Source organism: Cynocephalus volans, chromosome 3 (assembly GCF_027409185.1).
Source record: "Cynocephalus volans isolate mCynVol1 chromosome 3, mCynVol1.pri, whole genome shotgun sequence".
Taxonomy (NCBI): domain Eukaryota; kingdom Metazoa; phylum Chordata; class Mammalia; order Dermoptera; family Cynocephalidae; genus Cynocephalus; species Cynocephalus volans.
In genome coordinates this window covers 156,880,950-156,895,941 of record NC_084462.1, presented here as the reverse complement: position 1 = coordinate 156,895,941, position 14,992 = coordinate 156,880,950, and the positions used below count along the sequence as shown (strand labels likewise).

The 14,992-nt window shown below is 49.6% G+C and overlaps 1 protein-coding gene across 1 annotated transcript in view; it reads right to left on the bottom strand.

Annotated features, from left to right (window-relative positions):
- Positions 1 to 263: 263 nt before the first annotated feature.
- The window catches only part of IFT43 (intraflagellar transport 43), a 135,394-nt gene continuing 120,665 nt past the window's right edge, over positions 264 to 14,992 (bottom strand). Inside the window, exon 10 of the mRNA XM_063091238.1 lies at positions 264 to 310. The gene's annotated coding sequence lies outside the window, so the exon portion shown is untranslated. The remainder of the gene's footprint in view (positions 311 to 14,992) is intronic.

Below are 14,992 nucleotides of genomic sequence, written 5' to 3'. Positions count from 1 at the left end.
AAGAAGCATCAATTCAGTTTCTTTGAGGCCCAAAGCAACAGGACCCTTCCCTGATCACTCACCAAGCTAAGCATTTGCGCCTAGCATTAGATGAAGCAGGTAACATAACACTCACCATAGTGGCTTAGCCATAAGGATTCATAGAGCCTGCACACCGAGAAGTTCAGAGGCAGCAGGTGCTAGGACTGCTTTGGGAGCTTAACCATGTATCAGGAACCCGGACTCTTTTTCTGCTGTTCTGCCATCCCAAGCTGTTGGTTAGGGCCTCATGTCACAAGATGACTGCTGCAGTTCCAGTCAGCATGGCATTCTTTGAAGCACAAAGAAAAAGGAAAGATCAGTACCAGTGAATTCTTCTTTCTAACCTTTTCCTGTTGGGAAGCAAAACATATTTTCCAGAAGCCCCCAGTAGGCTTACATCATTAGCTAATACATCATTAGACAGAAGAAGTCCACATGGCTTCCCCTAACTCCAAGGGAGGTTAGGAACAAGAGAATCTATACTGTATAGTAAGTGGTGGTGAGGGAAGAGGGGGCTTAGGAGCAACTGAGGGGTGGCTGACACACAAGGCCACCGGAGTGTCCTTGGCAAGATTGTAGTCCTATCAATTCACCCCCTCACAGCCCAGATATTAGTGCTGCAAGTAACCTTAAATCGGTCTTGTCCAACTCCCTCATCTAGCCATAATAAAACAGAGGCCCGAAGAGAAAAAGATTTGCCCAAGGCCATGCAGCTTGTTAGTAGTTGAACAGTGTCTTTATCCTTAAATGAGGATAACAATGTGTATTAGGTTAGGGATCTCCAGAGAAACAGAACTGAGAGAGAGAGAGAGAGAGATAGAATTGATTTTGAGGAATTGGCTCATGCAATTGTGGGGACTAGTAAGTCTAAAATTTGTAGGGCAGGCAGGGAGGCTGGAAGTTCAGGTAAGAGTTGATGTCGTGATCTTGAGTCCAAATTCTGCAGCGGGGCTGGCCTGTTAGCTCAGTTAGTTAGAGCATGGTGTTGATAACACCAAGGTCAAGGGTTTGGATCCCCATACCGGTCAGCTGCCAAAACACAAAACAAATTCTGCAGGGCAGCAGGCTGGAAACTCAGGCAGGGATTTTATGTTGCTGTCTTGAGAATTTCTTCCTCTTCAGGAAATCTCAGTCTTAAGGCCTTCAGCTGATTGGACGAGGCCCACCCACATTATGGACAGCGATCTGCTTCAGTCAAAGTCTACTGATTTAAACGTTAATCCCATCTAAAAAATGCCTTCACAGCAACATCTACACTGGTGCTTGACCAAACAACTGGGCCACACAGACTTGCCAAGTTGATACATAAAATTAATCATCACAGGGGCCGACCCCGTGGTGCACTCGGGAGAGTGCGGCGCTGGGAGCGCAAAAGCGCTTCCGCCGCGGGTTCGGATCCTATATAGGAATGGCCGGTGTGCTCACTGGCTGAGCGCAGTCCAGCCGGTCACAAAAAAAAAAAAAAAAAAAAAAAAAAAAAAATTAATCATCACAGAATAGTACTTGTCTCATAAAGTGGTTATGGCAATCAAATGAGTTAATACTTGTAAAGCTCTCAGAACAGGGCCTGGCACAGGGCCAGTATTATGGAAGTGTTAAATAAACAAATCTGTAAACAAGCAAACAAATAAACTGGGATTTGAATCCAGGCTTTCTACCGCAGCACACACACAGAGGCACCATGGGATGTTTTACATTTTTCAGGCAAACACAACAATACTTGACCTCCACTGAACACCACGGGAACTACTAGCTCGAAGCTTTATATCAGATATTGCTATCCTCTTGTCAGTGAAACCACATCTTTGAGAAGCTTTGCAGTGCCCAACAGGCTCACACATCCCATTGGTGTGTAATCGGAGTAAGGAATAAAATTAAAATATTTAAACTATAGATATATTCATTTTGTCAAATGGCTAATTCATTGTTAAGACATGAATACTTAAGCTCTTTAGACCTAGCTCTTTAAAAAATAGAACTTCAGGTGATTCTTTAGACTAGAGGCATCATGAAAAAACTACTGAGACGCTGAGAATCGAGCCGGTTCAGGTGCTGCTGTTCTTTCTTCTGCTCCTCCACACTTTGCACCGTCGCTCACAACCCTTGTCCACACCCAACCTCGCTGATGACAACGGGGCAGGGGAGGGGCGGGGTAAGGGGTCTAAAGGGGCTGCCTTTTGGGTTGCAGGCCTGTTCTCCATGAGGCCACAGGGCAGTGAGTGAGACTGAAGGGCCTTCATCATGGAACACCCCTCTGTGGGATGGAGGGAGAGGCGGGCTGGGCACCCTGCAACTGGTGATGGGATGAGAGGGACCCAAGGCAGGATGGGGTAGGTGTGGGGCTCCCTTCAATTGAACTGACACTGCAGGATCCTTGGGGCAGAGCACTCTGGACAGAGTCAAATCTGGCCTTCCCTTGGTGAAACCAGGAGGAGTCGGGCAGGTGGGTCAAAAGCCACCCCTGCCTAGTCCCAGGGAAGCAAGCTCCAAGCCAGAGTCCCTTTCCTCTGGGGTAGCATGTGGATGCTGGGCAGAGTCCCCTCTGGCATGCTTTTGCCAGCCCCAACCTCCACCCCAAGCAGGGTCAGGCTCAACACAGCTCCATTCTTGCTGGGAAAGGCATTGCCACGCAGTCCTGGGGTAAGAGAGTGAGAGAGACCCTCCTTCCCAGCCTCACCAGCTGGGCCTGTGCCTCTGAAAAGCCACAGTCGCAGCCCCCCTACCCTCCCCCCATCTGCCGTTTAACGATGATGGAAGTTGCTGTCAGTGCATGGCGACAGTAATAAACACTCTTCTTAATAACACAGGGTGTACCTCTTATTAAAATGAATGGACTACCACGGCGCAGCCTGGGGCCGCACGGCTGGCAGCCAGCCGGGGACAGCAGCCCTCAACTGGAGCAGTTTATCTGCTGTAATTACTGGCAGGACAACGCAGCGGGGGCTTCTGAGGGCAGGCTGGGAATGGGTCCAGGCCCAGGGTAAGCTCAGAGGCATATCCACAGACCTGGAATGCTCACACCTCCCCCCAGAAGAACCTCAGCATTCCCCAGACCCCAAACCCAGGAATACACCTTCAAGGGTATATATATGCACCTATCCAGGGATACACACACACGCAGGCCTGGAGTTGACACAGAAACCCTCTGATGGCATTCATGCATGCCTGATGTGGCAAAAAAGCAGAAGAGGAACCAGGCCCCTCACGCTGCCATGCCCTCAGGGTGGCCCAATGCCACTGGTAGGAAAGAAATGGGTTATGTGCAAAAATAGAGGCAGGTGTGTGTGGAGGGCAATGACCTAGAGCTCAGAGAGCACACGCAGTGTTGCATGGGGACGTGCCGGGAACCAAGTACTGGTGCACTTGACAGTGTTGAGATCATAAAGACAAGGTCCCAAGAGACCTCATAGGCTTGTGACATCATAAAATGATGGGTAATTAGGTGCCCCCATTATATGCTTTCATGGCACCATGGCATTTAAAATTCTAATTTATCATTTGATGATTAGTTATTTAGTCTGTTGAAAGAATGTAGGGATGGATGAGCGAGTGAATTAGTGAATTAACAAGAAGGCTCATGGGGGAACACGGTGAAGTGTGAGGGTCTTTCTGAGAAGTCATGCACATATGCATAGATACACACTCAAACGCATGTGAACCCTGAAAAAGCCAATCCCCAAGACAGATCCTGAGTGGTTCACTGGATCTAAATCCTGAATGGAGTTGTATTCATCCATTTTTGTTGCTTATAAGAAAGCACACTGAACTGGGTGATTTATAAAGAAAATGAAATTTATTGCTTACCGTTTCTGAGGCTAGGAAGTCCAAAGTCCATCTAGTGGTTGTGACAGTGACCCAGGGGTCTCACATTGCAAGATGGTAGAAGCAGGGAGAGCAAAGAGAGCAAGAGACAGACCCTACTCTTTCTTCTTTTAAAGCCCTCAGAACTACAACCCTGACCACCATTTTTAATCCATTCACTACTGCACGGTCCTACAATCCAATCATCTTTTCAAGGCTCCACCTTTCAATCACCATAATAGGATCTCCTACCCTCTTAAGAGTCACAGTGGGGTCCAAGTTTCTAACACATAAAACTTGGGGGACACAATTCAAGCTTCAATGAGTTTTGGGGGGACATAATTCAATCCACTACAGGAGCTGAGTAGCCATTTGCCCACTAGAGGTTACATACATCCCCTGTCTGAGGTTTTCACAGGCCTGTCCGTGCCACCCCCTAACCGCAAGAAAGCCTTACTTTGCCACCAGAACTTAATCAACGAACTGCAACCCGTCAAGTGTTAACTGGCCAGAGCTCGGCAAGCCAGAATTTCTCTTTTGCATTATGGGCTAAACCAATCAGAATTGTGCAAGTTCAAGTCCCTGTTTTGCATAGGAGGACCAGAATGGGAACCTGGGTGGGCTCTTTGGCTATATAAGACAGTCCCTTTCTCCATTCTAGTGGAGTGCACTTTCATTTTGTACCAAAGGCTGTGTCTCCCCAGTTTGCTAATTGTTCAAGGAAATAAAGCCTCTTTTTATCTCCAAATTACTTTTGCAGTCAATTTGTTAACACATATATACTCATGCGCGCGCACACACACACACACAATACATACACATGTAGGCATGCACACGTACTGACACACACAAGTTCAGGCACACTCAAAACTCACTCATGCTCAGACACTGTATTAGTTCATTTCTGTTGCTTACAACAAAATACACAAAACTGGGTGATTTATAAAGAAGACAAAATTTATTGCATACAGTTTCTGAAGCTGGAAATTCCAAAGTCCATCTGGTGGTCGCGAGAGTGACCTCAGGGTCTCACATTGCAAGATGGTGGAAGCAGAGAGAGCAGAGAGAGAAAGAGACAGACTCTCCTCTTCTTTTAAAGCCCTCAGAACCGTGCCCCTGACCACCATTTTTAATCCATTCACTATGGCACGGTCCCATAATCTAATCACCTTGTCAAGGCTCCACCTTTCATTCACCATAATAGGATTTCCCACCTCTTAACAGCCACAGTGGGGGCCAAGTTTCTAATACATAAAACTTGGGGAACACAGTTCAAGCTCTGATGAGTTCTGGGGGGACATAATTCAATCCAGTACAGCCTCCGAGAACAACTAGTAAAACTGGATTTAAAAACAGAAAATATGCAACATGGATGACCCTTGAGGACATTGTGCTAAGTGAAATAAGCCAGTCATGAAAAGACAAATACTGTGTGTTTCTACATATATACGAGGTACCTATAACAATCAAATTTACAGACTTTCTGTTTTGCAAGATGGAAAAGATCTGGAGACTGGCTGCATGACAGTGTGAATGTACTTAACATAACTAAATTGTATTTAAAATGGTTCAGGTGGTAAAATTTAGGTGTATTTTACCACAATCAAAAAAAATAAAACAGAAAACAAAAAGCAACACCCATTCACAGGCAGCAGAGAGCTACCCCAGCAGCAAGGACGGGAAGGGCCAGGGTCCCAGAGAAAAGGGAAGCAGGAGGGCGAGCCTGGCATTTGTATCTGCTCTTCCCGGCGGGGTGTCTGCTGGTTCAAAAGCCAGGACAGGACAGTCCAGAAGCCAGGAACAGTTAGGCCTCCAGGGAGAGTCCCCAGAAAGGGTTTTAAGACACCTCTTAAGGGGTTTTAAGAGGAGCTGGAGGACAAGGCCCCAACAGCTCTCTCCATCCCTTCTGCAGCCACCATGCGCCCTGGTCTGCCCCAGACTCCCCCAGGCCTACAAACAGGTCAGCCTTCATCTGAGCCTTTCCAACATGAACCCCTCCCCCCTTCCTCCTCTCCTCCCCACAGTTTCTCAGCAGTGGCCTGCCCTCCTCATGAGCAAGGGCTGTACACAGCAGGTGGCCTCCTCTGGCTCCTCTGGCTTCGTGTTTCCAGTGCACTTACTAGCACTAACTAGGCTGCAAACCACGTGAACCATGTGAGCTCCAAGTCAGAGCAGGGCTGTCACAGCTCGGGTGGTTCTTGGGCCAGCTTCTGTGGGTGGGTGATGAGGAGGCAGAGTCCAGCACCCCACATTATGGAGACACTCTAATAATTTTAAAATGATGTACATTTGGCGCACGCCTTGTGAGAATTTTACAACTATTATCTCATTTTATGCTCACAACAAGGCTGTGGTGGCACAGTGTTAGCCCCATTTTGCAGATGAGGAAACTGAGGCCCTGAAAGATTATGCAAATTGCCCAAGTTCCTGAGATTTTAACCACTGAGCCATGCTGCTTTTAGTGCTGCTGGAGGAGCTTGTTCCAGATCCCCTAAGGTCCCCTCCCACAAGGAAAGAGGAGAGTAGATGTCTTCTTTTGGGATGAGGGGATACGGGACTGTAATGACCTCTGTCATACCTTTGGGCAGTTGTGCTGGCTGGAGTGGTGAAGTGGCTGGGCAATGCCACTGTCACTCCAGCTTTCCCAATTGAGGGCCCAAATGATGCCCAATGGACCCTGGGTCAATGGGATCAATGGCTGCCTCTAGAGATGCCTAGTGGACAGGTTGACCACTGGACCACTCACAATGAGCCCAGGGCCCAGAGATAGCCCTGGAGGAGGTTTGGGATGAACCCTACTATGGGCTCCTCCAATAATTGTGTCCAGGTGGCTTCAAGGGTAACCTTGAATAGTACAGTTTTGAAGAAGGGTGTGGTCAGGAGAGAGTCTCACCTATGTTGCATTGACAGTGGTGATGCTAATAATGATAATAATCAAAGGTAACATTCTTTGAGTACCCACTATGAACCAGCCACCTGCTACGATCTTCTATGCCTTTGTTACTAAAAGTGTGGTCCGTGGGCCAGCAGCACAGGCATCCCCAGGGAGCTTGTTAGAAATGCAGGGTCTCAGGCCCTGCCCAGGCCTGCTGAGTCAGAATCTGCATTTGAACAAGATCCCTGGCTTATTCACGGGCACAGTAATGTTTGAGAAGCTTTACAGCTTGTCTGCATCAGTCCTTAGTACTACATTCCCAGGAGGTGTTTTCTTTTTGTTTTGTTTTTTTCAGATTTTATAGATGAGGAATCAGAGACCCAGAGAGGTGGAGTTGGTTGTCGAAGATTACACAGGTAGAAAGTGATGGCGTTAGAACTCAAACCTATGACAGTATGGCTTCAAAACCAACACCAGTGATGCGAGGTTTATGAGCTGATTCTCCGATTCTGAGCTTCTGATTGTTTTACTATTTCCTGGCTCAGGAAAGACACCTGAAGCTCCCCTGGGGGTAGGACAAGAATAAAGGTGGGAGGCCCCTGCCTCCCCACTCCAGCTCATTTGAGCACCGCAGCAGCGGGGGCCTGTGCCCGCAGCCTCTTGTGGGAGGTGCTGGGAGGGCAGCCACTCAGGCACCCATGAGGAGTCCCTTCTGTTGCCCACCCCGCAGCTCCTCAGCCTGGCCCCCTGACACGGTCCCAGGCAGCCTAGAGCCTGCTGGTTGAGCTCAACTCCCAACAAACCAGAGGCATCCTCCCACCTGCCCAAGGTCTGGGGCAGGACCGTGTCCCGCAGCCCCTCCCTCGGGAAGCCATGAGGCTGTGCTATTCTCTGCCAGCAGCATCTCTGCCCGTGGGGCTGTGGCACATGACGCATCTCATTCCGAACCCCTCAATCTTTCCCATTAGCTGAGATTGCAGGTTCAGAGCACAAACATCGCCACCTGTCACCGTGGCTGCACGTCAGCCATCAGCTGGGAATGGTCTGGTCTCCTTCAATCCATCACACAGGGTTTCCACGGCTCTCACTCCGAGACCACTCTGTGAGCTCTTCCCCCAGCCCGGGCCCAGGGGATTTGCTGCATCAGAGGTGAAGGGAAGGGGAGGTAGGAGGGGAGGGTGGGGCACTGTGACTGTAAACTGAGGACAGGGGTCTCTCAGGGGCTGAGCCAGCCACTCCTGAAGAGCCGAGGCTAGACCATGGGGCAAACCTGCTCCAGTACCACAGAGGAAGCCGATGAAGAGGAGCAGGGGGCAGAGGCTCCCCCCATCACCCCCAAGGCTGTGGTCTGTGCTGGCCACCTCTGAAGATGCAGCTACTGTTAGAACTGCAGGTCCTGGGGTCACACCCTGGGCATTCTGACTCCATGTGGCTGGGATGGAGCCTCAGAATCTGCATTTTAATAAGGCTGCTTCCTGGAATTCTGAGGCAGTCAGTCCCTGAACTTCAAAGTTGAGAAACTTTACTGATGGAGCACTGCATCAGTTAGGTTAGGCTAGGTCACACTGTCGTAACAAACAGTCCCAAATCTCAGTGGCTTGAAACAATGATGATTCACTTCTTGCTCTAGCTACAGGCCCTGTGCAGGTTGGCAGGGAAGCTCCGTTCACGGAGTAATAGGGACCTGGGCTCCATCGCAACCATATTTCTGTGATCACCATGCCAGTGAGGAGAGAGCGGGAGGGTCTCATGTCAGCAAATACAGAATCCCGCTTGAAAGTAGCACTTGGCACTTCTGCCCATAACCCATTGGCCAGAACTAATTGCAGGATCCTGTCTAACTTCAAGGGGGTGGAGAAAGAGCATCCTCCTGCATGCCAGGAAAGAGAGAGGAATGGGACAGGGGTGAACAGCTGGAATGTCTGCCACAAGCACTATGGCCAAAGGCCATCCCTTGCCTGGTGCAACTTTCCCCTCTGGCTGCAGGAGGCAGAGCAGAAGACAGAAAACGAGGCGGACGCCACGGCCCACCCTCCACTTCTCCAACACTTTATAGTCTTCTAAGTTTATTCACACGCAGTAGCTCATTATTGATTCTTGCTGCAGCAGAATTATTTATAGATGTAAATTATTAATATTATATTCTCTTTCATATTATATTCACTCAGCTTTCAGAGCAGCTGAGTGAATAGCCCAATGCCACACAGTTAAAGAGAAAGACTGAGTTTAGTACTGAGTTTAGGTGTTTGGGCTCCTAGTCCATGGCTTTTCCAATCAGGCTCAGGACAAGGCAGGGCCAGAACAGGTTGATTTGTGAACTTTGTGCTTGTCAGCTCAGGCCGAGCCTCCCCTAGTGAGCTGGGTCCCTGTGCACTGCGGAAGTCTTACTTTTTGTCTGCATAGGTCCAACCCCATGCTCCAAGCCCTATGATGCTGCAGGCAGCCCGAGAAAGAAAACCTTTCTTTCTCCTCCATCCAGCAGGAGAAGGGAGACTCTATCAGCCCCAGCCTCCAGTGGTCTCTCCATCAGCACTCGGCCCACCTCCCCCAGGCTGGCAGACAGAGCATGTTCAAGACTCAACTTCAAGGCCAGTGAGGAACACAGGTGAAGTTGATTGGTGTGTCTGGGATCCAGTAGGGTTGCTGTGGGAGGTTAGGGAGGGGACTCTTTTACCTCCTAGTCGTGTAACCCAGTGAAAGCAGGACAATCTGGTTACACAATGCATATTCACACCTAGGGGCCCAGGGCAGGGCTGGGCTGGCTGCCCCAGGTCTGGAATGGGGCTGCCTTGGGCATACACTGGGGCATTCACCACTCAGCCGGTGCAGAGAGCTATCTGTTGTGATCACAGACATTTAAATGTGGTCACTTCTGTACTTTTCATCCTAAAAGAGGATTGTGCCCCTCACACATGCTTTTTGTTTTCTCCTGGGAAAAAAGTGATGCAGGGGCTCTCGGTTTCCAAATCCTCAGAGAGAGGTCTATGCTGTCACTTAGCCACTCCATGACCTTCAACCCTGAACCTAATTTCCCTTTTTCTGCCTTTACCTTGCACCCCCACTCAAGGATGGGAAGTGAGGAGGGGTGAGGTTCCACCTGCTGACCCCACACCAAGGTACTCACAGGGTGTCTGGCCTCAGGTCGTGAAACGGCACAGAAAACAGACAGGTACAGATTGGACCTGGGATAGAGTTCCCGGTGTAGGTACTTCTTACCTTTGAAGTCTGTAAATCTCTTATTCTCACTGACTCCCTTATCTATAAAGTAGGGCAATGACAACAGTCTATTTTCTAGGACTTTTCAGTTCCTTCCTCCAACAGAGATTTATTGAGCAACTACTACATGCCAGGCATGACTCTAGGAGTTGGAAGCACAAGACGGAGCAAGACAGACAGAGTCCCTGTGCTCACAAGGCTTTGTCAAGGCTGAGGGGGAAGAAGGTTAGAGCAGTAGACACTAAGTCAACCGAGGGGTCACTACAGTTGTGGTAGGTGCCATGCGGAGATGACCAGGATTGTGAGATAAAGAGTAACTAGGCTGGGGCCGAACCTGTGGTGCACTCGGGAGAGTGCGGCGCTGGGAGCGCAGTGACGCTCCCGCCGCGGGTTCGGATCCTATATAGGAATGGCTGGTGCACTCACTGGCTGAGTGCCGGTCACGAAAAAGACAAAAAAAAAAAAAAGAGTAACTAGGCTGGATCTGGGAGGTAGCGAATGTAGACTAGGGGGTCAGAAAATATCTCTCTGAGGAAGTAACATTTGAGTTCTGACTAACGGCGCACGTGAAGATCTGGGGCAGTACACTGAGACTGAGGGAGGTGCAAAGGCCCTGTGCCTGGAAAGGGCTTGGCAGGTGCAGGGGGCACCAGTGTGACTGGAGAAGAAAGAGACCAACCCAGGAGGGAAGTGAGTAGCCCTGCTCCAACACAGGTCACACCAAACCAGGCTGAGAAGCTACTGGGTGGAAACTGGGGCCTCCTACAGTGCAGCTCCTGCCCTCAAACCCAGCCCCCCTCCAGCTGGCTCAGGGGAAACCAGAAGTGTTAAGCAGAACTCCAGGGCTGGGCAGGCTGCCCCGGGACCACACAAACCCTCCCACCTGCACCCACGCAAGGCCTTATCGAAAGGGAACAGCTCCGTCTCCTCTCAGGCCCCGAGACGTTGGGAAGGGGTGGCTCGGTTACCTGAACCCCTCAGGAAGAGATACCTGAGGTCCTGGCACCCATTTGAGCAGCCTCATTTCTGCCCTCTGACTACACACATGGTCATAGAGTGACCTCTAGGGATGAACACCCTGCAGAGAGCCACCAGTGGGCCCTTGCTTCAGAAACCCAAAGTGGGCAAAGCCAAAGCAAGGTGGCAGCAGGCCACATGGGTATCAGAGGGACTGCAGGACAAGGAACAGCAAGACACCCGAGGACCCAGAACACGGCTGTTCTCTGAGGTCTGGGAAGCAGCCTGGAGTGCTGGCAAGGACACTCACTGGGGTGAAGTCCAGGCTCTGCCTCAAATTGGCTGGGTGACCAGGGTAGCTGAGCCTCAATTTCCCCTTCTAGGCTTTCCAAGGTCTCCTCAGAGTCTTATATCAAGACTCTGAGGTAGACAGTAGGCTCTCCATTTTAGAAATAAGGAAGTGGAGGCACACTTAGGGCTAGAGGGGGCTGGAGCCAAGATTCAAGTCAAGGCCAAGATTCAAGTGAAGTCCATTATTTCTTTCCACTGTGCCTCATAGCTCCTCTGCCTGGACCTCCTCAGGGAGACGGGCACTTCTCAGGAGACCAATGAGCTCCCAGGGCACAGTCGGCCTCAGTGACTCTGTTTGGAGCCGCATGTTAGAGGGGACAGAGCCAGCTCCGTATGCATGAGTAGGAAGCCCTTGTGTGCAGGGGCTACATATATAGAGAGGTTGGCATGGCCAGCACAAGCCATGGCCTGCTGCCTTTTGTTCCTGCGGAGGAGCCTGCAGACCCCATCCGGCTCCAGGGACTGGGGGAAGGGGTACAGGTGGACTTCGGACGCCCCCATGGACATGGGCCTTGTGCTCATTTGCATTTCAGTCTCCATGACTGAAGGACATTGCAGTTGGAAAGAACCGTGGAGGTCACGTGTGCTGACTCCTGATATTGGAATCTTCTCTGCAACATCCAGCTTCAGGCGGATGCCTCCAATTGTGGGGAACTCACTACCTCCATCACCACATTCCATTCCATTCTGGGGAGTCTGTTATTCATAGAAAGTTCCTTATATGAAGCTGCCATCTGCCTCCATGGAACTTTGGACCATTGATTCTAACTTTTGTCCCCAAATCACACAAGATAAATCTGTGCAGGCTTTCTTATGATACTTTGTAGAAATCTACTGAAAACTCTTCTGCAGGCCAGACAGTCCCAGTTCCTTTGACCATTCCTCACATAGCACCTTGTCTAGAGCCTCCCCAGTTCATCATCCTCCTGGGAGTATCTTCCAGTTGTCTCTCTGATCCAAGTCACTCATTAAACACTTTGAAGAACTGTATGTGAAATGGACTCATATAAAAGACACTTGGGGAAAAAAAACACATGAGCATGACACTATTATACTACACATGCCACAAAATAAGAAAAAATATGAATCAACCACTTTAAAAAGAGCTGAAATGGATTCCAGTCAAGATGGTGGAATAGACAGTCCCCAGCACCACTCTCTCCCACAAATCAACCAATTTGCAACTATAAAAAAGCAACAACAGCCAAGCTGGGGCCGCTAGAGCTCAGGGGAAGAGGAGGAGAGACCTACGGAGTTTGTGAAGGTGGGAAAAGCCATGAGAGAAAGAAAACTACCCTTACTGTTTGGAGCCCCAGCTGCTTTAAGGCTGGAGCTGCTGAGTGCATGGAGCAGGAGCTGGCAAAAGCCACAGCTGTGCCCTTTGGATGAAGTTGTTTGGAGGTAGCAGGAGAGAAGAGGGCCTCGGCCCCCAGGCCAGCAAGACCACTAACAGGGTTCCTGGGGACCCACATAGGAGCAAGGAGCCACAACAACTGAAAAAAGGAGCCACTCAGAGGCTGGTGAGTCATTGCAAGGGACCAGGGCATGGCCTGTCCCATGGGAAGTGTTTGCAGCATGGGCAGTGAGCGAGATGGGCCCACCAAGAGAACACTAGGGCACAGCAAGGACAGCTGATCTGCACCCCAATCAGTGAAGGACCACTCAGAGGAGACTGGTCAGGAGTATAGAATTACATGGGGTGCAGTTTGATGAAAAGACTCAGGCCCAGACCAGAATTTCTTACACAACCCAAGTGCACTGGATCTCTCGAGAGCTGGGATTACCTATAAAGTCAACCATTAAAACCTGAGCTGCACAAAAAGCCTTCCCTAGGGAATCAGCAGCAAAGCAGCAATTTAGCTCAACCACAGAGCTCAAGTACTGCCCCCCAAAGGAAGTTCCCCCATTTTACAAATAAGCAAGGGGGACTGGATCCCCCCCACAACCAGGCACACCACCAGTGCCTTGGAGCCCCACCTAAGGACTGGGACATGGAGCTGCAGACCAGACCTCCCACCCACAAACAGGCACACTGCCAGTGCCAAAAACATCACCTCCATGTCGGTGGTCCACCACAGCCACCACATTAACCACAGCTGCCACAAAAGTGGCTAGATGTCACAACCACCACACGTACCGTCTGCCAGTCACTGGAGTGAATTGACACAAGGAGAGTCACCAGCAGAGACTAAAGAAAAGAAGAGGACGTCTCTTTCCACAAAGCCCATTCCAGAGTGACAGAAGAAGCATCTGCTCTATGATAATATTGGGGGACCTGAACACACCTCTCAGCATTAGACAGATCATCTCGGCAACAAATCAACAGAGTAACCATTACTCTTTCAGAAGGAGAGAAGAAATCTAGGGTTATCAGTGGTGGTGGGGAGGAGGGATTGGGGGATGGGGAGAGACTGGACAAGGGACATAAAGAATAGTACAATTTGTAACTATATATGCTAGTAATATTGATTTGATCAACATATGTCAACACTGAATCCCAAAAATATGTATAATCAATAGTTATGATTCAATTAAAAAAAATAAAAATAAACCAAAAAAAAAAAAAAAGGCTGAGCATGGCCCTGGCTCCTGGGTAAGGAGAAGGACCTGCACTTTGAAGGGCCATCCTACACAGGCCCAGATGCAGGCCTCCCAACATTGCCATGGCCCATCTGTCATCCTTAGCACTAGAACCAGAGGGCAGGCCAGAGAAAAGACAAGGCAAATCAGAGGTGAGGTGCAGCGGGATCTGGAGGAGATTGTTTATGGGCAATCCCCCCCATTCCTAGGGTGCAGTAGCCTGAGGGGGGTGTTCTGACCTTGAGGTGAGGCGGAGGGAGCCAGGCACTTTCCCCTGCAATTCCTGCCCCTCTGCTGGGACTTCCACAGCCCTGAATATCCTCCACAAGGTTGGCCTTGTTGTCTGCCTCTCCCTAACTCCAGTTCTGATTTGTAGGTTCTTCTAGAGTGGGGACCAAATCTCCTAGTGCTTCTAGATCTCTTTTGGGCCTTTCATAGTGCAGAACATTCTAGAATCAGCTGTCTGAGCCCCATGAGTGACGGGAGGATTTGCTCAGGCTGGGTCGAGGCAGAGAGAGATGGTGGTTGCTGTGACCATGTTTTGGGAAGGGATGAGAGATGACTTATGAGACTTCCAATATTTCTGGGGTTTGAAGACACAAAGGAATGTCTTCTTAGCAATTTCTCAGTTGGAAACACCTTCCTCCCCAGCTGCCAATGACCAGAACGTCAGCAGGTGAGGCACTGTCAGGCCATTCCCAGGCTGGAAGCCTAATCTACTGCTCACTTCATTCATGCAACAAATTTGTCATCAGCAACTACTGTGTGCACCTTCCGGGGACTGGGGAGATAGAGAGAACAAAATAGACAAAAATCCCTTTTCTTATGAGGACTATATTCTAGTGGGGGAGTCAAACAATAAATAAAAAACAAACAAGAAAATATCCAGTAACAATAAGCGTTATACAGAAAATTTAAATGAGGTGAGGTGATAGTGACTGAGTAGCGGATTGTTTTAGCCTGGGAGGTCAGGGAATCTGAATGAAAAGGAGTCAGCCTGAGGAAAATCAAGGGAAGAGCATTCCAGATAGAGGGGTGGGCTAGTGCAAAGGCCCTGGGGTGGGAAGATCCTGGACATGTTGCAGGAACAGATGTTAAGTAACAATATCATGCATTTGTCAAGATTATTATGTGCCAGACAGTGTTCTAAGGCTTTTCATCTCATTTATTCTCACAACAACTCTATGGAGT